Below are 23,895 nucleotides of genomic sequence, written 5' to 3' on the forward strand. Positions count from 1 at the left end.
TTCCATATCAGTAGGTGGCAGCAAGCAGCTAATTGCTTTGTGGATGTCGGGAACATGTTTTGTCTTGATCACAATATGCAGACGACAGCGGGAGGCAGTGTGCAGGTAAAAAGGTATCTAATGCTTAAACCATAAAAATAAACAAAAGGTGAGTGTCACTAAGAAAAGGCATTGAAGCTTAGGGATGGCTATGCAAAACCAAACTAAAACTGAACTGGCTGCAAAGTAAACAAAATCAATCATCAATCAATCAATGTTTATTTATATAGCCCTAAATCGCCAGTGTCTCAAAGGGCTGCACAAGCCAGAACAACATCCGCGGTACAGAGCCCACATAAGGGCGAGGAAAAACTCACAACCCAGTGGGACGTCGATGTGAATGACTATGAGAAACCTTGGAGAGGACCGCATATGTGGGTAACCCCCCCCCCCTCTAGGGAAGACTGGATGCAAAAAACGTCGAGTGGGTCTGACATAATATTGTGAAAGTCCAGTCCATAGTCCATAGTAGAAAACAGAATGCTGGACGACCGCAAAGACTTACAGCGTGTGGAGCAGCAGACGGCGTCCACAAAGTACATCCCGTACATGACATGACAATCAACAAGAAAATAGGAAAGACTACACACAGGAAAACACCAAAAAACTCAAAATAAGAGACAGCGTGATGTGACAGGTGGTGACAGTACACTTACCGTACTTAGAAACGAGCTATAGTAATGCATGCTTGGTTATGGTTTGTATTTATATCCAAAAATTGCGAGAACTACTTTTAACTATCAATATCGGCTGCTGAGTTTAATTTTTTTATGTTTTCCGCTAGTGGTGTGCCTCAGGATTTTTCCAATTTTTCCAAATGTGCCTTGGCTCGAAAAAGGTTGAAAAACACTGGATTAAGTGGTAGAAAATGGATGGATGGATGAAGTAGTGTTTTTTCCTGAGTCCTGGTTTAATCCACATTTATAATGGCATTTAAAAAAAAAAACATTGTAGTAAACATCAAACTCTGTGGATCCATTGGGATTTCATTCAAAACGAATAGAATTTGGCTTGCATTCACGAGGTTTGAAAACAACCTGAGAAAGTGTTACAGAAAAAACATCAAGACACTGACGGGATTTGAGCCCAACATCTCCTATTTAACAAACAGGCACCTTGACTGACCTACAGCGCCTGGAACAGCATGGGATTTCAACTCGATGTCTATAACCCTACACTGAATTAATGATAGCCATTTTGAGGCGATAACATTGATTATCAGTAATTTGCATGAGTTTAAACAAGCATGACTTGAAAGTAATGTTGCAAACGTGGCACATGTTTTAACTAGAAACTTTTTTGTAAATTTAGAGAAGGACATGGGCTGTACAAGAAAACCCTCTGACCACCGTGCTCGTGTCAAGATTTCGTCTCTGGGTGGGCTTGAACCACCATCCTCTCAGTTAACAGCCGAACGCGCTGATCGATTGCACCACAGAGACTGACTGGTTTACGTGAATAATTACTCGCCCAAAAATTATAAAATCTAATGTTACGATGTCCCGATGTCATTGTCTTTGGATGGGTGTAACTAGAAGTACACTGCTTCAGCCTTCGGTGAGTCCAATATGCCTTTTGAGTGGAATGCCTGCATCTTGCTGTTTTCACAAACATTGCTTTTGTCCCTTATGAATATTAGTTAAAATGTAATAAAATCAACAGAATGCATTGGCTGGGAATCGGACCCGGGTCTCCCGCGTGGCAGGCGAGAATTCTACCACTGAACCACCAATGCCTGTGGAGAAAAAGAGATTTATGAACTCGGTTAAGAGGAAGAACGTTTGAAATGCCGGCTGCGACAGACAAAACATGCTACAAAGTAGAACACATTCTACGTGCACAAGGGATATAACAACATCCACAAAAGGCAAGAAATGCAATCCAGTTAATAACAGTAATAAGACTAGCGAGCACCATGTATTCCATTGGCCGAAAATCAACTTGTAAGTCTTGATAAAGGTCTGCAACTTGCAGTAGTTTCCATGGTGTAGTGGTTATCACACTCGCCTCACACGCGAAAGGTCTCCTGTTCGAAACAGGGTGGAAACAAGGTCTTTTTACTTTCCTTCAACATACCAGACCACCTCATGTACAGCCGAGCACACACGACACCAAATTTAGAGGGTTCTCATATAGGCAGACCTCAGGTTTTAACATCATGAATGCTGGGTTCCATGAAAATGTCACGCACAAACCTGTGAAATTTCTCATTCCTTCAATTCACTGTATTCTCAGGGATTTGAATGGATTGCAACTGTACTGTTTAGATTGACTTTTAAGATGTTTAACATCTCATTTTTGCAGGAATCATAGGTGTAATTCCCAAAGAGTTAGAGAAGACAGCTGCAGTCTGAATGAGTGTTGGCCTTACTTTCAAATTAAGAATCGGTCAAATACTCACCTGAAACCTAAATCATAGCAGAGGACGGTTTCCATCCATCGACCTCTGGGTTATGGCCCCAGCACGCTTCCGCTGTGCCACTCTGCTGTCTTAAACTACAAGATGCTTACTCTGGTGAATATCCAGACAAACTACTTGTAACAAAGTGATTTGGAACCCATCTGAAGTAGTGTGGCAGCACGGTGGCAGAGGGGTTAGTGTGTCTACCTCACAATACGATGGTCCTGAGTAGTCGTGAGTTCAATCCCGGCCTCGGGATCTTTCTGTGTGGAGTTTGCATGTTCACTCCGGCTTCCTCCCAGCTCCAAAGACATGCACCTGGGGATAGGTTGATTGGCAACACTAAATTGGCCCTAGTGTGTGAATGTTGTCCATCTATCTGTGTTGGCCCTGCGATGAGGTGGAGACTTGACCAGGGTGTACCCCGCCTTCCGCCCGATTGTAGCTGAGATAGGCTCCAGGGCCCCCCGCGACCCCGGAGGGAATAAGTGGTAGAAAATGGATGCATGGATGAAGTAGTGTTTCTTTCTGAGTCCTGTTTTAATCCACATTTATAATGGCATTTTTTAAAAAAAAACATTGTAGTAAACATCAAACTCTGTGGATCCATTGGGATTTTATTCAAAACGAATAGAATTTGGCTTGCATTCAAGAGGTTTGAAAACAACCTGAGAAAGTGTTACAGAAAAAACATCAAGGCACTGACGGGATTTGAGCCCAACATCTCCTATTTAACAAACAGGCACCTTGAATGACAGCTACAGCGCCTGGAACAGCATGGGATTTCAACTCGATGTCTATAACCCTACACTGAATTAATGACAGCCATTTTCAGGCGATAGCATTGATTATCAGTAATTTACATGAGTTTAAACAAGCATGGCTTGAAAGTTATGTTGCAAACGTGGCACATGTTTTAACTAGAAACTTTTTTGTAAATTTAGAGAAGGACATGGGCCGTACAAGAAAACCCTCGGACCACCGTGCTCGTGTCAAGATTTCGTCTCTGGGTGGGCTTGAACCACCATCCTCTCAGTTAACAGCCGAGCGCGCTGACCGATTGCGCCACAGAGACTGACTGGTTTACGTGAATAATTACTCACCCAAAATTTATAAAATCTAATGTTACGATGTCCCGATGTCATTGTCTTTGGATGGGTGTAACTAGAAGTACACTGCTTCAGCCTTCGGTGAGTCCAATATGCCTTTTGAGTGGAATGCCTGCATCTTGCTGTTTTCACAAACATTGCTTTTGTCCCTTATGAATATTAGTTAAAATGTAATAAAATCAACAGAATGCATTGGCTGGGAATCGGACCCGGGTCTCCCGCGTGGCAGGCGAGAATTCTACCACTGAACCACCAATGCCTGTGGAGAAAAAGAGATTTATGAACTCGGTTAAGAGGAAGAACGTTTGAAATGCGGGCTGCGACAGACAAAACATGCTACAAAGTAGAACACATTCTACGTGCACAAGGGATATAACAACATCCACAAAAGGCAAGAAATGCAATCCAGCTAATAACAGTAATAAGACTAGCGAGCACCATGTATTCCATTGGCCGAAAATCAACTTGTAAGTCTTGATAAAGGTCTGAAACTTGCAGTAGTTTCCATGGTGTAGTGGTTATCACATTCGCCTCACACGCGAAAGGTCCCCTGTTCGAAACAGGGTGGAAACAAGGTCTTTTTACTTTCCTTCAACATACCTGACCACCTCATGTACAGCCGAGCACACACAACACCAAATTTAGAGGGTTCTCATATAGGCAGACCTCAGCTTTTAACATCATGAATGCTGGGTTCCATGAAAATGTCACGCACAAACCTGTGAAATTTCTCATTCCTTCAATTCACTGTATTCTCAGGGATTTGAATGGATTGCAACTGTACTGTTTAGATTGACTTTTAAGATGTTTAACATCTCATTTTTGCAGGAATCATAGGTGTAATTCCCAAAGAGTTAGAGAAGACAGCTGCAGTCTGAATGAGTGTTGGCCTTACTTTCAAATTAAGAATCGGTCAAATACTCACCTGAAACCTAAATCATAGCAGAGGACGGTTTCCATCCATCGACCTCTGGGTTATGGGCCCAGCACGCTTCCGCTGCGCCACTCTGCTGTCTTAAACTACAAGATGCTTACTCTGGTGAATATCCAGACAAACTACTTGTAACAATGTGATTTGGAACCCATCTGAAGTAGTGTGGCAGCACGGTGGAAGAGGGGTTAGTGTGTCTGCCTCACAATACGAAGGTCCTGAGTAGTCGTGAGTTCAATCCCGGCCTCGGGATCTTTCTGTGTGGAGTTTGCATGTTCTCCCCGTGACTGCGTGGGTTCCTTCCGGGTACTCCGGCTTCCTCCCAGCTCCAAAGACATGCACCTGGGGATAGGTTGATTGGCAACACTAAATTGGCCCTAGTGTGTGAATGTTGTCCGTCTATCTGTGTTGGCCCTGCGATGAGGTGGCGACTTGTCCAGGGTGTATCCCGCCTTCCGCCCAATTGTAGCTGAGATAGGCTCCAGCGCCCCCCGTGACCCTGAAGGGATTAAGTGGTAGAAAATGGATGGATGGATGAAGTAGTGTTTCTTCCTGAGTCCTGGTTTAATCCACATTTATAATGGCATTTAAAAAAAAAAACCTTGTAGTAAACATCAAACTCTGTGGATCCATTGGGATTTCATTCAAAACGAATAGAATTTGGCTTGCATTCACGAGGTTTGAAAACAACCTGAGAAAGTGTTACAGAAAAAACATCAAGACACTGACGGGATTTGAGCCCAACATCTCCTATTTAACAAACAGGCACCTTGACTGACAGCTACAGCGCCTGGAACAGCATGGGATTTCAACTCGATGTCTATAACCCTACACTGAATTAATGATAGCCATTTTGAGGCGATAACATTGATTATCAGTAATTTACATGAGTTTAAACAAGCATGACTTGAAAGTTATGTTGCAAACGTGGCACATGTTTTAACTAGAAACTTTTTTGTAAATTTAGAGAAGGACATGGGCTGTACAAGAAAACCCTCGGACCACCGTGCTCATGTCAAGATTTCGTCCCTGGGTGGGCTTGAACCACCATCCTCTTAGTTAACAGCCGGACATGCTGATCGATTGCACCACAGAGACTGACTGGTTTACGTGAATAATTACTCACCCAAAAATTATAAAATCTAATGTTACGATGTCCCGATGTCATTGTCTTTGGATGGGTGTAACTAGAAGTACACTGCTTCAGCCTTCGGTGAGTCCAATATGCCTTTTGAGTGGAATGCCTGCATCTTGCTGTTTTCACAAACATTGCTTTTGTCCCTTATGAACATTAGTTAAAATGTAATAAAATCAACAGAATGCATTGGCCGGGAATCGGACCCGGGTCTCCCGCGTGGCAGGCGAGAATTCTACCACTGAACCACCAATGCCTGTGGAGAAAAAGAGATTTATGAACTCGGTTGAGAGGAAGAACGTTTGAAATGCCGGCTGCGACAGACAAAACATGCTACAAAGTAGAACACATTCTACGTGCACAAGGGATATAACAACATCCACAAAAGGCAAGAAATGCAATCCAGCTAATAACAGTAATAAGACTAGCGAGCACCATGTATTCCATTGGCCGAAAATCAACTTGTAAGTCTTGATAAAGGTCTGAAACTTGCAGTAGTTTCCATGGTGTAGTGGTTATCACATTCGCCTCACACGCGAAAGGTCCCCTGTTCGAAACAGGGTGGAAACAAGGTCTTTTTACTTTCCTTCAACATACCTGACCACCTCATGTACAGCCGAGCACACACAACACCAAATTTAGAGGGTTCTCATATAGGCAGACCTCAGCTTTTAACATCATGAATGCTGGGTTCCATGAAAATGTCACGCACAAACCTGTGAAATTTCTCATTCCTTCAATTCACTGTATTCTCAGGGCTTTGAATGGATTGCAACTGTACTGTTTAGATTGACTTTTAAGATGTTTAACATCTCATTTTTGCAGGAATCATAGGTGTAATTCCCAAAGAGTTAGAGAAGACAGCTGCAGTCTGAATGAGTGTTGGCCTTACTTTCAAATTAAGAATCGGTCAAATACTCACCTGAAACCTAAATCATAGCAGAGGACGGTTTCCATCCATCGACCTCTGGGTTATGGGCCCAGCACGCTTCCGCTGCGCCACTCTGCTGTCTTAAACTACAAGATGCTTACTCTGGTGAATATCCAGACAAACTACTTGTAACAATGTGATTTGGAACCCATCTGAAGTAGTGTGGCAGCACGGTGGAAGAGGGGTTAGTGTGTCTGCCTCACAATACGAAGGTCCTGAGTAGTCGTGAGTTCAATCCCGGCCTCGGGATCTTTCTGTGTGGAGTTTGCATGTTCTCCTCGTGACTGCGTGGGTTCCTTCCGGGTACTCCGGCTTCCTCCCAGCTCCAAAGACATGCACCTGGGGATAGGTTGATTGGCAACACTAAATTGGCCCTAGTGTGTGAATGTTGTCCGTCTATCTGTGTTGGCCCTGCGATGAGGTGGAGACTTGACCAGGGTGTACCCCGCCTTCCGACCGATTGTAGCTGAGATAGGCTCCAGCGCCCCCCGCGACTCCGGAGGGAATAAGTGGTAGAAAATGGATGGATGGATGAAGTAGTGTTTCTTTCTGAGTCCTGGTTTAATCCACATTTATAATGGCATTTTTTTAAAAAAAACATTGTAGTAAACATCAAACTCTGTGGATCCATTGGGATTTTATTCAAAACGAATAGAATTTGGCTTGCATTCACGAGGTTTGAAAACAACCTGAGAAAGTGTTACAGAAAAAACATCAAGGCACTGACGGGATTTGAGCCCAACATCTCCTATTTAACAAACAGGCACCTTGACTGACAGCTACAGCGCCTGGAACAGCATGGGATTTCAACTCGATGTCTATAACCCTACACTGAATTAATGACAGCCATTTTGAGGCGATAGCATTGATTATCAGTAATTTACATTAGTTTAAACAAGCATGGCTTGAAAGTTATGTTGCAAACGTGGCACATGTTTTAACTAGAAACTTTTTTGTAAATTTAGAGAAGGACATGGGCCGTACAAGAAAACCCTCGGACCACCGTGCTCGTGTCAAGATTTCGTCTCTGGGTGGGCTTGAACCACCATCCTCTCAGTTAACAGCCGAACGCGCTGACCGATTGCGCCACAGAGACTGACTGGTTTACGTGAATAATTACTCCCCCCAAAATTATAAAATCTAATGTTACGATGTCCCGATGTCATTGTCTTTGGATGGGCATCTTGCGGTTGTCACAAACATTGCTTTTGTCCCTAATGAATATTTGTTAAAATGTAATAAAATCAACAGAATGCATTGGCCGGGAATCGGACCCGGGTCTCCCGCGTGGCAGGCGAGAATTCTACCACTGAACCACCAATGCCTGTGGAGCAAAAGAGATTTATGAACTCGGTTAAGAGGAAGAACGTTTGAAAGGCGGGCTGCGACAGACAAAACATGCTACAAAGTAGAACACATTCTACGTGCACAAGGGATTTAACAACATCCACAAAAGGCAAGAAATGCAATCCAGCTAATAACAGTAATAAGACTAGCGAGCACCATGTTTTCCATTGGCCGACAATCAACTTGTAAGTCTTGATAAAGGTCTGAGTCTTCCAGCAGTTTCCAAGGTGTAGTGGTTATCACATTCGCCTCACACGCGAAAGGTCCCCTGTTCGAAACAGGGTGGAAACAAGTTATTTTTACTTTCCTTCAACATACCTGACCACCTCATGTACAGCCGAGCACACACGACACCAAATTTAGAGGGTTCTCATATAGGGAGACCTAAGGCTTCAACATCATGAATGCTGGGTTCCATGAAAATGTCACGCACAAACCTGTGAAATTTCTCATTCCTTCAATTCACTGTATTCTCAGGGCTTTGAATGGATTGCAACTGTACTGTTTAGATTGACTTTTAAGATGTTTAACATCTCATTTTCGCAGGAATCATAGGTGTAATTCCCAAAGAGTTAGAGAAGACAGCTGCAGTCTGAATGAGTGTTGGCCTTGCTTTCAAATTAAGAATCGGTCAAATACTCAACTGAAACCTAAATCATAGCAGAGGATGGTTTCCATCCATCGACCTCTGGGTTATGGGCCCAGCACGCTTCCGCTGCGCCACTCTGCTGTCTTAAGCTACAAGATGCTTACTCTGGTGAATATCCAGACAAACTACTTGTAACAATGTGATTTGGAACCCATCTGAAGTAGTGTGGCAGCACGGTGGCAGAGGGGTTAGTGTGTCTGCCTCACAATACGAAGGTCCTGAGTAGTCGTGAGTTCAATCCCGGCCTCGGGATCTTTCTGTGTGGAGTTTGCATGTTCACTCCGGCTTCCTCCCAGCTCCAAAGACATGCACCTGGGGATAGGTTGATTGGCAACACTAAATTGGCCCTAGTGTGTGAATGTTGTCCATCTATCTGTGTTGGCCCTGCGATGAGGTGGCGACTTGTCCAGGGTGTACCCGCCTTCCGCCCAATTGTAGCTGAGATAGAATCCAGCGCCCCCCGTGACCCTGAAGGGATTAAGTGGTAGAAAATGGATGGATGGATGAAGTAGTGTTTCTTCCTGAGTCCTGGTTTAATCCACATTTATAATGGCATTTAAAAAAAAAAAAACATTGTAGTAAACATCAAACTCTGTGGATCCATTGGGATTTCATTCAAAACGAATAGAATTTGGCTTGCATTCACGAGGTTTGAAAACAACCTGAGAAAGTGTTACAGAAAAAACATCAAGACACTGACGGGATTTGAGCCCAACATCTCCTATTTAACAAACAGGCACCTTGACTGACAGCTACAGCGCCTGGAACAGCATGGGATTTCAACTCGATGTCTATAACCCTACACTGAATTAATGATAGCCATTTTGAGGCGATAGCATTGATTATCAGTAATTTACATGAGTTTAAACAAGCATGACTTGAAAGTTATGTTGCAAACGTGGCACATCTTTTAACTAGAAACTTTTTTGTAAATTTAGAGAAGGACATGGGCTGTACAAGAAAACCCTCGGACCACCGTGCTCATGTCAAGATTTCGTCCCTGGGTGGGCTTGAACCACCATCCTCTCAGTTAACAGCCGAACGCGCTGATCGATTGCACCACAGAGACTGACTGGTTTACGTGAATAATTACTCCCCCAAAAATTATAAAATCTAATGTTACGATGTCCCGATGTCATTGTCTTTGGATGGGTGTAACTAGAAGTACACTGCTTCAGCCTTCGGTGAGTCCAATATGCCTTTTGAGTGGAATGCCTGCATCTTGCTGTTTTCACAAACATTGCTTTTGTCCCTTATGAATATTAGTTCAAATGTAATAAAATCAACAGAATGCATTGGCCGGGAATCGGACCCGGGTCTCCCGCGTGGCAGGCGAGAATTCTACCACTGAACCACCAATGCCTGTGGAGAAAAAGAGATTTATGAACTCGGTTAAGAGGAAGAACGTTTGAAATGCCGGCTGCGACAGACAAAACATGCTACAAAGTAGAACACATTCTACGTGCACAAGGGATATAACAACATCCACAAAAGGCCAGAAATGCAATCCAGTTAATAACAGTAATAAGACTAGCGAGCACCATGTTTTCCATTGGCCGAAAATCAACTTGTAAGTCTTGATCAAGGTCTGCAACTTGCAGTAGTTTCCATGGTGTAGTGGTTATCACGTTCGCCTCACACGCGAAAGGTCCCCTGTTCGAAACAGGGTGGAAACAAGGTCTTTTTACTTTCCTTCAACATACCTGACCACCTCATGTACAGCCGAGCACACACGACACCAAATTTAGAGGGTTCTCATATAGGCAGACCTCAGGTTTTAACGTCATGAATGCTGGGTTCCATGAAAATGTCACGCACAAACCTGTGAAATTTCTCATTCCTTCAATTCACTGTATTCTCAGGGCTTTAAATGGATTGCAACTGTACTGTTTAGATTGACTTATAAGATTTTTAACATCTCATTTTTGCAGGAATCATAGGTGTAATTCCCAAAGAGTTAGAGAAGACAGCTGCAGTCTGAATGAGTGTTGGCCTTGCTTTCAAATTAAGAATTGGTCAAATACTCAACTGAAACCTAAATCATAGCAGAGGATGGTTTCGATCCATCGACCTCTGGGTTATGGGCCCAGCACGCTTCCGCTGCGCCACTCTGCTGTCTTAAACTACGAGATGCTTACTCTGGTGAGTATCCAGACAAACTACTTGTAACAATGTGATTTGGAACCCATCTGGAGTAGTGTGGCAGAACGGTGGTAGAGGGGTTAGTGTGTCTGCCTCACAATACGAAGGTCCTGAGTAGTCGTGAGTTCAATCCCGGCCTCGGGATCTTTCTGTGTGGAGTTTGCATGTTCTCGCCGTGACTGCGTGGGTTCCTTCCGGGTACTCCGGCTTCCTCCCACCTCCAAAGACATGCACCTGGGGATAGGTTGATTGGCAACACTAAATTGGCCCTAGTGTGTGAATGTTGTCCGTCTATCTGTGTTGGCCCTGCGATGAGGTGGCGACTTGTCCAGGGTGTACCCCGCCTTCCGCCCGATTGTAGCTGAGATAGGCTCCAGCGCCCCCCGCGACCCCGAAGGGAATAAGCGGCAGAAAATGGATGGATGGATGGATTCATGAGGTTTGAAAACAACCTGAGAAAATGTTACAGAAAAAACATCAAGGCACTGACGGAATTTGAGCCCAACAACTCCTATTTAACAAAGAGGCACCTTGACTGACAGATACAGCGCCTGGAACAGCATGGGATTTCAACTCGATGTCTATAACTCTACACTGAATTAATGATAGCCATTTTGAGGCGATAGCATTGATTATCAGTAATTTACATGAGTTTAAACAAGCATGGCTTGAAAGTTATGTTGCAAACGTGGCACATGTTTTAACTAGAAACTTTTTTGTAAATTTAGAGAAGGACATGGGCCGTACAAGAAAACCCTCGGACCACCGTGCTCATGTCAAGATTTCGTCCCTGGGTGGGCTTGAACCACCATCCTCTCAGTTAACAGCCAAACGCGCTGACCGATTGCGCCACAGAGACTGACTGGTTTACGTGAATAATTACTCCCCCAAAAATTATAAAATCTAATGTTACGATGTCACGATGTCATTGTCTTTGGATGGGCATCTTGCTGTTGTCACAAACATTGCTTTTGTCCCTTATGAATATTAGTTAAAATGTAATAAAATCAACAGAATGCATTGGCTGGGAATCGGACCCGGGTCTCCCGCGTGGCAGGCGAGAATTCTACCACTGAACCACCAATGCCTGTGGAGAAAAAGAGATTCATGAACTCGGTTAAGAGGAAGAACGTTTGAAATGCGGGCTGCGAAAGACAAAACATGCTACAAAGTAGAACACATTCTACGTGCACAAGGGATTTAACAACATCCACAAAAGGCAAGAAAAGCCATCCAGCTAATAACAGTAATAAGACTAGTGAGCACCATGTTTTCCATTGGCCGAAAATCAATTTGTAAGTCTTGATAAAGGTCTGCATCTTGCAGCAGTTTCCATGGTGTAGTGGTTATCACATTCGCCTCACACGCGAAAGGTCCCCTGTTCGAAACAGGGTGGAAACAAGGTCTTTTTACTTTCCTTCAACATACCTGACCACCTCATGTACAGCCGAGCACACACGACACTAAATTTAGAGGGTTCTCATATAGGCAGACCTCAGGCTTTAACATTATGAATGCTGGGTTCCATGAAAATGTCACGCACAAACCTGTGAAATTTCTCATTCCTTCAATTCACTGTATTCTCAGGGCTTTGAATGGATTGCAACTGTACTGTTTAGATTGACTTTTAAGATGTTTAACATCTCATTTTAGCAGGAATCATAGGTGTAATTCCCAGAGGTGTGGACTCGAGTCACATGACTTGGACTCGAGTCAGACTCGAGTCATGAATTTGATGACTTTAGACTCGACTTGACAAAATGTAAAAAGACTTGCAACTCGACTTAGACTTTAACATCATTGACTTGTGACTTCACTTGGACTTGAGCTTTTTGACTTGACATGACTTGACATGACTTGCTACTTTCCCCAAAACCCAAAGATTAAAAAGTTATTCGGGAGCGCTTCGTATTTTTCATTGTGTACTTGTCTATCAGCGTTGCGTGTGTCAGCGTGTGTGCTGCATGTCAAGCGTGTGTGCTGTCAGTACAATAGCCAATCAAATTTGATCTACGTTGTTTTCGTCCTACTGCATTCATCCAATCAAATTGCAGGAAAACCGATGAAGAAGAAATGTCCAAACCACACGCCAGTGAACAAAAAATGATACCTAAAATAATTTCGTTTGGGTATAAAAATTACGAGGTGGTCAACACAAAACGGTTTGCAGTATGCAACACATGCGGTTCGAAAATTACTGATGGAGAGGCAACAACTTCCAACTTCGTCCGACATTTGAAGTTGCACAAAGAACGGTAAGTTTTGAATGTAAGCTAACGTTCATTGGCTAAGTAACGTGACTTTTATTTGCTGTGTAGTTAAATCAGTGAGGCTGTAAACTCACTGCTAACGTTATAACGTTATTGCAAACACGGGAATCTGTTGTAGTTCACTACCTTATTCATACTTTTTGTTCAGTGATTTTTTTAAGCAGGGTTACGTTAGTCAATATATCACACAAAGTAACGTAACGTTAGACGGCGGTCAGCAGCACCGCGTATTTTAGCCACCTAAAAAAAGTCAAAAATAGTAAAATAAAGGTCAGTTAAAATGTATACTATATTATGACTATGTGTACCGTTTTAGCTAGCTTTCCGACATACTGCTGGTTGTTTACCTCAGTGGTCCCCAACCACCGGGCCGCGGCCCGGTACCGGTCCGTGGATCGATTGGTACCGGGCCGCACAAGAAATTAAAAAAAAAAAAAAAAAAAGTTTTTAAAAAAAAAAAATTAAATCAACATAAAAAAACACAAGATACACTTACAATTAGTGCACCAACCCAAAAAACCTCCCTCCCCCATTTACACTCATTGGCACAATCATTCACACTCATTCGCACAAAAGGGTTGTTTATTTCTGTTATTAATATTTCTGGTTCCTACATTTTACATCAATATAGATCAGGGGTGGGCAATTAATTTTTACTGGGGGCCGCATGAGCAACCCGAGCACTGCTGGAGGGCCACACCGACAATATTTCAATTAAATTTTGCTTAAATTATTTTTGATATACCGTAAGATAAAAAATAATAATATTGTCATTTAACCTAACTTATCTTTATTCAAAAGCAGATGGCTTTTGATGGTTTTATTTTTAACACTTTCTTACACAACGCTTCCTGATGTGTAATACCATGCAAAAATTTAAATTTCTGTCACTTTATCCTGCATCCTCTTTGTTGTGAACGTGGCACGCCTGCAAGGTGATTGGCGAAGAAGGAGGAAGCGTTGCTGTTGCGGAAATGAGGAGTGAGGATAGCTGTGCGTGTGGAAAGAATGAAAAAAGTTGAGCTGTGTTAGTATAGGTTGCTCAATAAAAGTTTAAAAAGAGCTTCAGACTTGGTGTGCACTTCTTCTGGATGCTACAATTGATGTTAGAAGTGGGATGAAATGCCTCCCAGTTCGCCTTGCCATCAAACCTGGGAGTCTTCATTGAGGGCGGAATTCCCCCATGGCACCTGTAGACACTGCCCCTCTCTCTGTCTCTCTCTCTCTCTCTCTCTGCTGCGAGCTCCTCACGTGGCACGTACCTCTCGATGACGTAGCAGGCTGCGCACACAATTAAGCAGCGCAGTATGCGCAAAGTTTTACTTCTGACACCAATTGTAGCGTCCAGAAGAAGTGCACACCAAGTCTGAAGCTCTTTTTAAACTTTTATTGAGCAAGCTATACTAACACAGCTCAACTTATCTCGTTCCTTCAACACGCACATATCCTCACTCCTCATTTACGCAACTCAAGACAACATCAACTTCAGCAGGTCGTTACACTATATTCTTCAAACACAGCAACATGTGTACTACAAATTAAGCACATGGCTTTACCTTTACTTGGCAGTCCATGTCTTGTTGAAACACCTTTTCTTTTTTTAGCGTCTCGGGGATAACCGGGCATCACTTGTCGCTGTGCGCCTTCCCTCACAGGACATACACGCCCATAAATGACACTTTTCAAAATAAAAGCAGCACAGTTGTATGCACGACATAGATGTTTTTGTAAATTTATTTTGTAATTTGTGATTGCCGCTGCGCGCACGAGCATACGTCCACACGGAAGTCATACAAATAACGCTTTTCAAAACAAAAGCAGCACCGTTGTATTGCACACTCGAGATAGATACTTTTTTAAATTTATTTTGTAATTTATGATTGGCCTCACGCGGGCCGGACAGGGACGTATAAAGGGCCGGATGCGGCCCGCGGGCCGCAGAATGCCCAGGTCTGATATAGATCAATACAGTCTGCAGGGATACAGTCCGTAAGCACACATGATTGTATTTTTTAATGACAAAAAAATAAAATACAAATTTACATAATGTAAATAATTCAATGTATATACTCCAATTATTAACTTGTGTGATGACTGTATTATGCTGATAGTATATATTTGTACCATGAATTGATTAACGTGGACCCCGACTTAACCAGTTGAAAAACGTATTCGGGTGTTACCATTTAGTGGTCAATTGTACGGAATATGTACTGTACTGTGCAATCTACTAATAAAAGTTTCAATCAATCAATAGCTGCTGACCCCATCCACAGCAATGTAAAGCCTAAGTCGTGTGCTGGTAGCCTGTCTACTTCTCTCTATTGTGAGTGGGTTGCCCGTCATTTTCCGTGTAGTCCCTCATACAACCCCACTTCACAAATCCCAAACTATCCCTTCAACTCGAAATAAGTTTTAAAATACATGACTAGTGCAGCAACTGTAACCTAATGTTTACCACACACACACACTGTTAAGATTGATATTAATAATATGAGTAATAAAGAGTAGTTTCAGTACTTTTCATATGTGGCTATAAGGGATTTTCTGACATCTGTTTAATATGCTTACAGATTTCAAGAATACCTGATGAACAAAAGCATCACAAATGGACCACAACAGCCTTCAATCTCGCAGTTCCTGGACAATCGTGTCGGGCATTACAGTATGACTCATCCACAGCAGAAAGCTGTCACCAATGCAATACTGTCTGACTTGATTATTGATTGCAACTTGCCCCTGTCTATTGTGGAAAACAAGAGTTTTCGCCACTTTCTGACAGTACTTGACAGCAAGTACACCCCAGTGTGTCGCAGAACACTGACATCAAAAACAGAGAACCTCACTGAAGAAAGACGATCAAAATTAAAAACCCAATTGAGCCACACTGACCATGTTTCAGTGACTGTCGACATTTGGTCTGACCGAAAGATGAGGGGATTCCTCGGTGTCACTGTGCACTGGATGGACAAAGAGGCAGAGAGGATACAGCTCAAGTCCAATCTCTTGGCTTGTGAGCGCTTCAAAGGCTCACATACAGCTGAACGAATCTGTGACAAATTTGAGGCTATATGTGATGAATACAACATTAAAGCTAAACTGGACTACATTATTAGTGACAATGCTGCTAACATGCGAAAAGCATTCACTGTGTGCTTCCCCAGTGAAAAAGAGGATGACGATGATGGAGATCATCTGGATGACCCTGAGCTCTGGTGTGATTTAACCGTGGAAGATCAGCAAACGGTAGATGTTGCTATGGCAAAGAAAAAGCGCTTGCAGTGTTTTGCACACACTCTTCAGCTGGTGGTGGGAGATGGTTTGAAAGAAACAAAAGTGGTATCTCCTTCTCTTTCGAAGTTATCTAAACTCAGCTCACTGCTGCACACAAGCACAACATTCAAAGATGTGTTTGATGCTGAATTTGGGGAACAGAAAGGCATCCCTGCTGCAGTCAACACAAGATGGAACTCAACACTGAGGCAAGCGAAGGCTGTTCTCCAGTGCAATCATGTAAGGCTCTGTGCTGTTCTAGAAAAGGCTGGGCACAGGGAGTTGTCATTCACAGCACGGGAGTGGAATCTGTTGAAAGATTTGGTGGACATCTTGAAGCCATTTGGAGAAGCAACTGATTTGACACAGGGGGAGAAGGTCATCACAATCAGTGCTGTTGTTCCATCCATCTTGTCCCTCAACCACCACCTTGAGAAACTGAAGCCTCAGGTCTGTTTTCTGAGCAGCCTGGTCAGAAGTCTCCAGACATCCCTGAACAAAAGATTTCTTGGAATCTTCATCAATGTGAAAATGGCCAGGACACAAGATGGGATCACTGCTCCCTTTTCAGATCCAGTCTACCTCAAAGCAGCTGTCTTGGATCCAGCCTTTTCTCTGTTGTGGGTGGAGCCCCATGTGCTGGTCAGTCGTGACGTCAAGGCAGAGGTGGCAGAAGAGGTTAAAGGTAAATGTAACTGAGTCTAATGTAACTTTTTCCCTCATAATCTGATCTAACTGACTGCAGCAATAACTAAGTATTTCAGTCTAGCACACTGCATCACCAACACAAATGGTAATGATAAGGTCTCTTGTTTCTGCTATTGTTTTTACATGTTTACCAGAATTGATCCTGCAAGATGCTGCAGAGACTGAGCAACCTGCGCCTCTTGTTGATGAAAAAGAGCAAGGGGACCTTGGAGAAGGAGAAGGGCTGTTTGCTGCTTACCACAAGAGACAGAAGAAGGATGTTGGGACTACTCCAGCACTACAGCTAAGTCACTACCTTGACATAGCTGAAGGACAGAATGCCCTTTTGTTCTGGGCATTGAACATGAAGACTCTTCCTTCACTGTTCCGAGTGGCCATGAGAGTCTTGGCAGTGCCTGCCTCCAGTGCTCCAGTGGAGCGAGTTTTCAGCCATGGTGGCACCATACTACGCCCCCATCGTGCACAAATGCCTGACAGACTCTTGGCCAATTTGGTCTTTTGCAAATGCAATGCAGCATATGGCCCTGACATATAAAAAGTACAACCTTTTTGTTATGTTATATGTCATGTTTTTTCAATGTTAACACTTTTGTACAAATAAGTACAGTTGCACTTTATTTTTCAAATGTGTTTATTCTGTAAAGGAATGAGTCAAATGTTTAAAATGACTGGTTAATAGTGCTATTATAAAGTGCAATGTCAGCACAATTTTCTTTCCTGCAATTTAAAATGCACTTGTTTTAATAAATAAATACAGCGTTTGAAAAGCATACACAATCTGTGTTAATATATTAGTCTGTGTGTTAGGGTATGGTGATGTGGATCCCAAGGATGCAGAGACGAGTTTGGGTTTACAATTGTTCTTCCTCTTTATTTGGCGGAAGCACAAGGTAGCAAAAAACAATGGCGATGGTGGAAAACACAACACACCATGTAACAAACTACTGAGAGAGAAAAAACACAAAACTAAAAGCGCTAGACAAGGCTAGGAAAAATATACTTCATGAGAGAAGTAATAAAACAAGGTACCAAAATAAAACGCTAGACAAGGCTAGGATTATACGGGCCAACCTGAGGTGAAAGGTTCGCGACTTAGTGAGTCCTCTTGCACGACCAACCGTTTGGTAGCAATGGCAAAGTTCCGGCGCTCACCGGCCGTCAGCAGCCAGTTAAAATAGGCTGCTGCTAATCAAGCTCAGGTGTGTGCTGCTGCCTTGCGTCAGCTGCACTCCATACTGTGGATGAGAGAGAGAGTGAACATGGTGCAGACAATAGAAATGAACAAGGAAATTTCAGATTACCACAGTACCCCCCCCCCCCCCCTCAACGGACGCCTCCTGGCGGCCTACCTGGCTTGTCTGGGAATCGAACGTAAAATTCCTTGATCAAGTCTTTGTCAATAATAAGCGATCTAGAAATCCATGACCGCTCCTCCGGGCCGTACCCCTCCCAGTCCACCAGGTATTGGAATCCCCTGCCCCTTCTTCTTACATCCAAGATGGTGTTTACTGTAAACGCTGGGTGACCTTCAACCAGCCTGGGTGGAGGAGGCGGTACCTCAGGAGGACTGAGCGGGCTGGATGAGACAGGCTTAATGCGGGACACGTGAAAAACAGGATGGCATTTAAGAGATCTTGGGAGACGGAGTTTGACTGCAACACGGTTGATTATCTTGACAATGGGGAATGGTCCAATGAACCTGGGAGCCAGTTTCCTAGAGTCGGTGGCCAATGGTAGGTCCCGAGACGATAACCAGACCTTCTGTCCCAACTGGTAGTGTGGGGCTGGTGTGCGATGTCGGTTGGCTAAGACCTGGTTCCTGGCCGATGTTCTTTTTAACGCAGCCCTGGTGTTGCGCCAAGCCTGGTGAGCCCGACGCAGGTGTGCCGTTACGGATGGTACGTCGGCATTGGGTTGGGTAGAAGGAAAAACTGGGGGTTGGAAACCATAGGCGACATGAAATGGAGACAGACCGGTGGCGGAGCTAATGAGAGAGTTGTGAGCGTATTCTATCCATGGGAGATTTTCAGACCAGGTTGCGGGTTGCTGATGACAAGTGCACCGGATGGCCGCCTCCAGGTCTTGGTTGGTCCGCTCGGTCTGTCCATTGCTCTGAGGGTGGTAGCCGGAGGATAGGCTAGGGGAGGCCCCCAGAGACTTGCAGAATGCTCTCCAGACGGCCGAGGAAAACTGTGGCCCTCTGTTGGATACAACATCAGTGGGGATGCCGTGCAGCCGGAAAGCGTGGAGCACTAATAATTGGGCTGTTTCAAGAGCAGACGGCAGCTTGGGGAGGGCTACGAAATGGGCCATCTTCGAGAACCGGTCCACAATGGTCAAAATGGTGTCGCTTCCCTCAGAGGGGGGCAGTCCTGTGACAAAATCCACAGCTATGTGTGACCATGGGCGGGAGGGGATGGGTAATGGGTGTAGCAGTCCTGCTGGGGCCTGGTGGGATGCCTTGTTCCGGGAGCAGACCCGACATGCTGCCACAAACGCCTTCGTATCTGCCAGAATGGATGGCCACCAAAAACGCTGGGAGAGGATAAAACTGGTGCGACGAATGCCTGGATGGCAAGCGATCTTCGACCCATGTGCCCAATCCAGAACGCTGGAACGGAGCCGAGGAACCACAAACAGCCGACCTGGTGGGCAGCCCCGCGGAGATGTGTCTGACTTCAGGGCCTCCAAGACCTGCCGCTCGATGTCCCACTGGAGTCCCCCAATGAAGTGGGTATGGGGAACAATAGGTTCAGGTGAGGAATCTTCCAAGGACGAAGAGTAGACACGGGACAGGGCATCGGGCTTCCCATTCTGAGAACCAGGTCGGAAAGTGATGATAAAGTTAAAACGGGTCAGAAATAGTGCCCACCTGGCCTGGCGAGGGTTCAGTCTCTGTGCGGTCCTTAAGTAGGACAGGTTCTTGTGGTCCGTGTAGACGATGAATGGTAGCTCCGCCCCTTCCAGCCAGTGTCTCCACTCCTGAAGGGCCAAGATGACCGCCAGAAGCTCCCTGTTGCCAATGTCATAATTCTTCTCGGCAGGGGATAGGCGACGAGAGAAGAAAGCACAGGGGTGCAACTTCTGGTCGCTGGTAGATTGCTGGGAGAGTACGGCCCCTACACCTGAATCAGAAGCGTCCACTTCAACAAAAAATTGGAGAGAACGGTCAGAGTAACAAAGCACAGGAGCCGAAGTAAACAATCTTTTTAGCCTTAGGAACGCGGAATTAGCATCGGGTGTCCATTCAAACAGAACCTTAGTAGAAGTTAGCCTCGTAAGTGGCTCAGCGACGCGACTAAAATTGCGAATAAATCGCCGATAAAAATTAGAGAAGCCCAAGAATCTCTGGAGGTGCTTCTTGGACACCGGAGTGGGCCAGTCTACTACTGCTTTGACCTTAGCAGGGTCCGGTCTGAGTCTACCCTCCTCAATGATAAATCCTAAGAAGGGTATGGAAGATGAGTGAAACTCGCATTTTTCTGCCTTGACGAACAGTTTATTTTCGAGCAAACGTTGAAGGACTAACCGAACCTGCTGCACATGTTCGTCAAATGTCGAAGAATAAATTAATATGTCGTCCAGGTAAACGAAGAGAAACCGCCCTGTCATGTCCCGAAAAATATCATTAATGAAGCCCTGAAAAACGCCAGGTGCATTTGTAAGTCCAAACGGCATGACAAGATACTCAAAATGTCCGAGAGGAGTGTTGAATGCGGTCTTCCATTCATCCCCCTCTCGGATGCGAACTAGATGGTACGCGTTACGTAGATCGAGTTTAGTAAAAAACCTTGCGGACTGTAAAGGAGTAAATGCAGAATCAAGGAGAGGAAGAGGATACTTATTCTTGACAGTAATCAGATTAAGAGCGCGGTAGTCTATACAAGGCCGTAGGGACTTGTCCTTCTTTTCGACAAAAAAAAATCCGGCGGCTACTGGTGCGGTCGAGGGGCGAATGAGGCCCGCAGCTATTGAAGTGTTTATGTATTCCTCTAGTGCTTTGAGTTCGGTGTTCGACACCTTGTACAAACGGGTCGATGGTAAAGCCGCTCCGGCTAGCAAATCGATACCACAATCGTAGGGTCGGTGGGGGGGAAGTGAGAGTGCTCCATCTTTGCTAAACACCGCTCTTAAGTCATGGTAGTTTGTGGGCACGTTTGTCAAGTCTATGTTCTCTACAACGGTGGTAGGTGGCGGTGTGTGAGATCCCGCTGCGGAACGGAGACAATGTAGGTGGCAGGTAACACTCCAATTAATAATGGCCGACCGAGGCCAGTCTATGCTCGGGTTATGCTTCTGTAACCAGGTTAACCCAAGAATGATGGGCGCGGACCGTGATGGCACAATCAAAAAAATTATTTTCTCACAATGATTTCCAGACAAGCGCAGGTTGAGTGGGAGTGTCTGGTGGGTTATGCTGGCTAATAGGCGCCCATCTAGAGAATACACCCTCTTGGGTACATACAGTTTTACAACAGGAATCTTATGGAGTCTCATGAACTCAAAATCCAAAAAGTTATCATCTGCTCCCGAGTCAATGAGAGCGCAAATGTCTATTTGTTGGTTAGGCCAAGAAAGAGTACCTTTTAGCTGCATTCTGCCTGCGGCCAACGAAGGAGAACGGCGACCTCTGGTGGACGTGTCCTCTGGCGAGTGAGGGCGCACTCGTGGCCGTGCGGCGGGGCGCGGCAGTTCCTTGCAGCGGGAGATGAGGTGATCAGCGCCTCCACAGTATAGGCAGAGTTGGAGGCGAAAACGGCGTTCCCTCTCGGCGGTGGTGAGTCGACGACCTCCCAGTTGCATTGGCTCGTCTATCTGCCATGAAGGAGAGGTGTCTTCGGGGACGAGTTGCTCCGTCTTGCAGATGGCGGGTCTAGCAGGCGCTGATTGGCTGCTAGGTGGGGCTTGTCTTCCCCGTCGATCCCTCCTCTCCTCTAGTAGGCGGAAGTCGATTTGCACCGCCAGCTCAATTAGATCATCCAGGTTCGTCGGGAGTGACAGCGGGATCATCATATGACGAATTTCGTCCGCGAGACCCAGGAAGAAGGCGTCCAACAACGCCGAGGGACCCCAGTCACAGTCGGCCGCCATGGTGCGGAACTCGATCGCGTAATCCGCGACCCGTCGTGAACCCTGTTGCAGCCGGAAAAGGGATCTCGCTGCCTCTCTACCTGGGAGTCGTCGTTGGAATATTTGCTTCAAGGACTTGGAAAAGTTCGCGTATGTGGAGCTGGAGGTGGTCTGACGGTTCCATTCGGCAGTCGCCCAGGTGCCAGCACGGCCAGACAGGTGAGAGATCACAAACGCTACTTTAGCCCGCTCAGAGGTGAAAGCGGACGCGTTTAGCTCAAAATGGAGTTCACACTGCGTCAGGAATTGTCTTACGTCTTCCTTTTCCCCGGAAAAACGTTCGGGTCGGGAAAGCCGTATATTGCTAGTACTAGCGGGTTGTGTAGGCTGGGTGGATGCCTGGTCAGGCACGGTGGTCGAGGTGGGTACGACGGTGGCTAACAGCATGTTGATTCGCTCCAACATGGCGTCTTGACGCTCCGACATCCCCTGTAGACCTCGGCTCAGGTGGTCAAGCTGGTCCCCCTGCTGGTTGATCCTTTGAGCCTGGCCTTGCAATGCTCTTTTCCAGGAGTCTGTCTCTGCGGGTTCCATCGTTTTGGCCGGAACTTTCTGTTAGGGTATGGTGATGTGGATCCCAAGGATGCAGAGACGAGTTTGGGTTTACAATTGTTCTTCCTCTTTATTTGGCGGAAGCACAAGGTAGCAAAAAACAATGGCGATGGTGGAAAACACAACACACCATGTAACAAACTACTGAGAGAGAAAAAACACAAAACTAAAAGCGCTAGACAAGGCTAGGAAAAATATACTTCATGAGAGAAGTAATAAAACAAGGTACCAAAATAAAACGCTAGACAAGGCTAGGATTATACGGGCCAACCTGAGGTGAAAGGTTCGCGACTTAGTGAGTCCTCTTGCACGACCAACCGTTTGGTAGCAATGGCAAAGTTCCGGCGCTCACCGGCCGTCAGCAGCCAGTTAAAATAGGCTGCTGCTAATCAAGCTCAGGTGTGTGCTGCTGCCTTGCGTCAGCTGCACTCCATACTGTGGATGAGAGAGAGAGTGAACATGGTGCAGACAATAGAAATGAACAAGGAAATTTCAGATTACCACACTGTGGTTAAAAGGACTTGAAAGGACTTGAAACTCAAAATGCAGGACCTGGGACTTGACTTGAGACTTTCCAGTCTTGACTTTGGACTTGACTCGGGACTTGCCTGTCTTGACTCGAGACTTGACTCGGACTTGAGGGCAAAGACTTGAGACTTACTTGTGACTTGCAAAACAATGACTTGGTCCCACCTCTGGTAATTCCCAAAGAGTTAGAGAAGACAGCTGCAGTCTGAATGAGTGTTGGCCTTACTTTCAAATTAAGAATCGGTCAAATACTCACCTGAAACCTAAATCATAGCAGAGGACGGTTTCCATCCATCAACCTCCGGGTTATGGGCCCAGCACGCTTCCGCTATGCCACTCTGCTGTCTTAAACTACAAAATGCTTACTCTGGTGAATATCCAGACAAACTACTTGTAACAAAGTGATTTGGAACCCATCTGAAGTAGTGTGGCCGCACGGTGGCAGAGGGGTTAGTGTGTCTGCCTCACAATACGAAGGTCCTGAGTAGTCGTGAGTTCAATCCCGGCCTCGGGATCTTTCTGTGTGGAGTTTGCATGTTCACTCCGGCTTCCTCCCAGCTCCAAAGACATGCACCTGGGGATAGGTTGATTGGCAACACTAAATTGGCCCTAGTGTGTGAATGTTGTCCATCTATCTGTGTTGGCCCTGCGATGAGGTGGAGACTTGACCAGGGTGTACCCCGCCTTCCGCCCGATTGTAGCTGAGATAGGCTCTAGCGCCCCCCGCGACCCCGGAGGGAATAAGTGGTA

The 23,895-nt window shown here is 45.2% G+C and overlaps 15 non-coding genes across 15 annotated transcripts; 6 read left to right on the forward strand and 9 right to left on the reverse strand.

Moving 5' to 3' along the window:
* Positions 1-1,703: 1,703 nt before the first annotated feature.
* On the reverse strand, positions 1,704-1,774 carry trnag-gcc (transfer RNA glycine (anticodon GCC)). The gene has a single exon. It is a non-coding gene; the product is annotated as a tRNA-Gly (tRNA).
* A 241-nt stretch (positions 1,775-2,015) lies between these two features.
* Positions 2,016-2,088, forward strand: trnav-cac (transfer RNA valine (anticodon CAC)). The gene has a single exon. It is a non-coding gene; the product is annotated as a tRNA-Val (tRNA).
* Positions 2,089-3,441: 1,353 nt separating this feature from the next.
* Positions 3,442-3,515, reverse strand: trnan-guu (transfer RNA asparagine (anticodon GUU)). Its single transcript has one exon. It is a non-coding gene; the product is annotated as a tRNA-Asn (tRNA).
* A 222-nt stretch (positions 3,516-3,737) lies between these two features.
* Positions 3,738-3,808, reverse strand: trnag-gcc (transfer RNA glycine (anticodon GCC)). Its single transcript has one exon. It is a non-coding gene; the product is annotated as a tRNA-Gly (tRNA).
* Positions 3,809-4,049: 241 nt separating this feature from the next.
* On the forward strand, positions 4,050-4,122 carry trnav-cac (transfer RNA valine (anticodon CAC)). Its single transcript has one exon. It is a non-coding gene; the product is annotated as a tRNA-Val (tRNA).
* A 1,678-nt stretch (positions 4,123-5,800) lies between these two features.
* trnag-gcc (transfer RNA glycine (anticodon GCC)) lies at positions 5,801-5,871 on the reverse strand. Its single transcript has one exon. It is a non-coding gene; the product is annotated as a tRNA-Gly (tRNA).
* Positions 5,872-6,112: 241 nt separating this feature from the next.
* On the forward strand, positions 6,113-6,185 carry trnav-cac (transfer RNA valine (anticodon CAC)). Its single transcript has one exon. It is a non-coding gene; the product is annotated as a tRNA-Val (tRNA).
* Positions 6,186-7,568: 1,383 nt separating this feature from the next.
* Positions 7,569-7,642, reverse strand: trnan-guu (transfer RNA asparagine (anticodon GUU)). The gene has a single exon. It is a non-coding gene; the product is annotated as a tRNA-Asn (tRNA).
* Positions 7,643-7,799: 157 nt separating this feature from the next.
* Positions 7,800-7,870, reverse strand: trnag-gcc (transfer RNA glycine (anticodon GCC)). Its single transcript has one exon. It is a non-coding gene; the product is annotated as a tRNA-Gly (tRNA).
* Positions 7,871-8,111: 241 nt separating this feature from the next.
* Positions 8,112-8,184, forward strand: trnav-cac (transfer RNA valine (anticodon CAC)). Its single transcript has one exon. It is a non-coding gene; the product is annotated as a tRNA-Val (tRNA).
* Positions 8,185-9,833: 1,649 nt separating this feature from the next.
* trnag-gcc (transfer RNA glycine (anticodon GCC)) lies at positions 9,834-9,904 on the reverse strand. Its single transcript has one exon. It is a non-coding gene; the product is annotated as a tRNA-Gly (tRNA).
* Positions 9,905-10,145: 241 nt separating this feature from the next.
* trnav-cac (transfer RNA valine (anticodon CAC)) lies at positions 10,146-10,218 on the forward strand. Its single transcript has one exon. It is a non-coding gene; the product is annotated as a tRNA-Val (tRNA).
* A 1,251-nt stretch (positions 10,219-11,469) lies between these two features.
* Positions 11,470-11,543, reverse strand: trnan-guu (transfer RNA asparagine (anticodon GUU)). The gene has a single exon. It is a non-coding gene; the product is annotated as a tRNA-Asn (tRNA).
* A 157-nt stretch (positions 11,544-11,700) lies between these two features.
* Positions 11,701-11,771, reverse strand: trnag-gcc (transfer RNA glycine (anticodon GCC)). The gene has a single exon. It is a non-coding gene; the product is annotated as a tRNA-Gly (tRNA).
* Positions 11,772-12,012: 241 nt separating this feature from the next.
* Positions 12,013-12,085, forward strand: trnav-cac (transfer RNA valine (anticodon CAC)). Its single transcript has one exon. It is a non-coding gene; the product is annotated as a tRNA-Val (tRNA).
* Positions 12,086-23,895: the final 11,810 nt, after the last annotated feature.

The sequence above is a fragment of the Entelurus aequoreus genome, linkage group LG16, assembly GCF_033978785.1.
Source record: "Entelurus aequoreus isolate RoL-2023_Sb linkage group LG16, RoL_Eaeq_v1.1, whole genome shotgun sequence".
In the NCBI taxonomy this organism is placed as follows: domain Eukaryota; kingdom Metazoa; phylum Chordata; class Actinopteri; order Syngnathiformes; family Syngnathidae; genus Entelurus; species Entelurus aequoreus.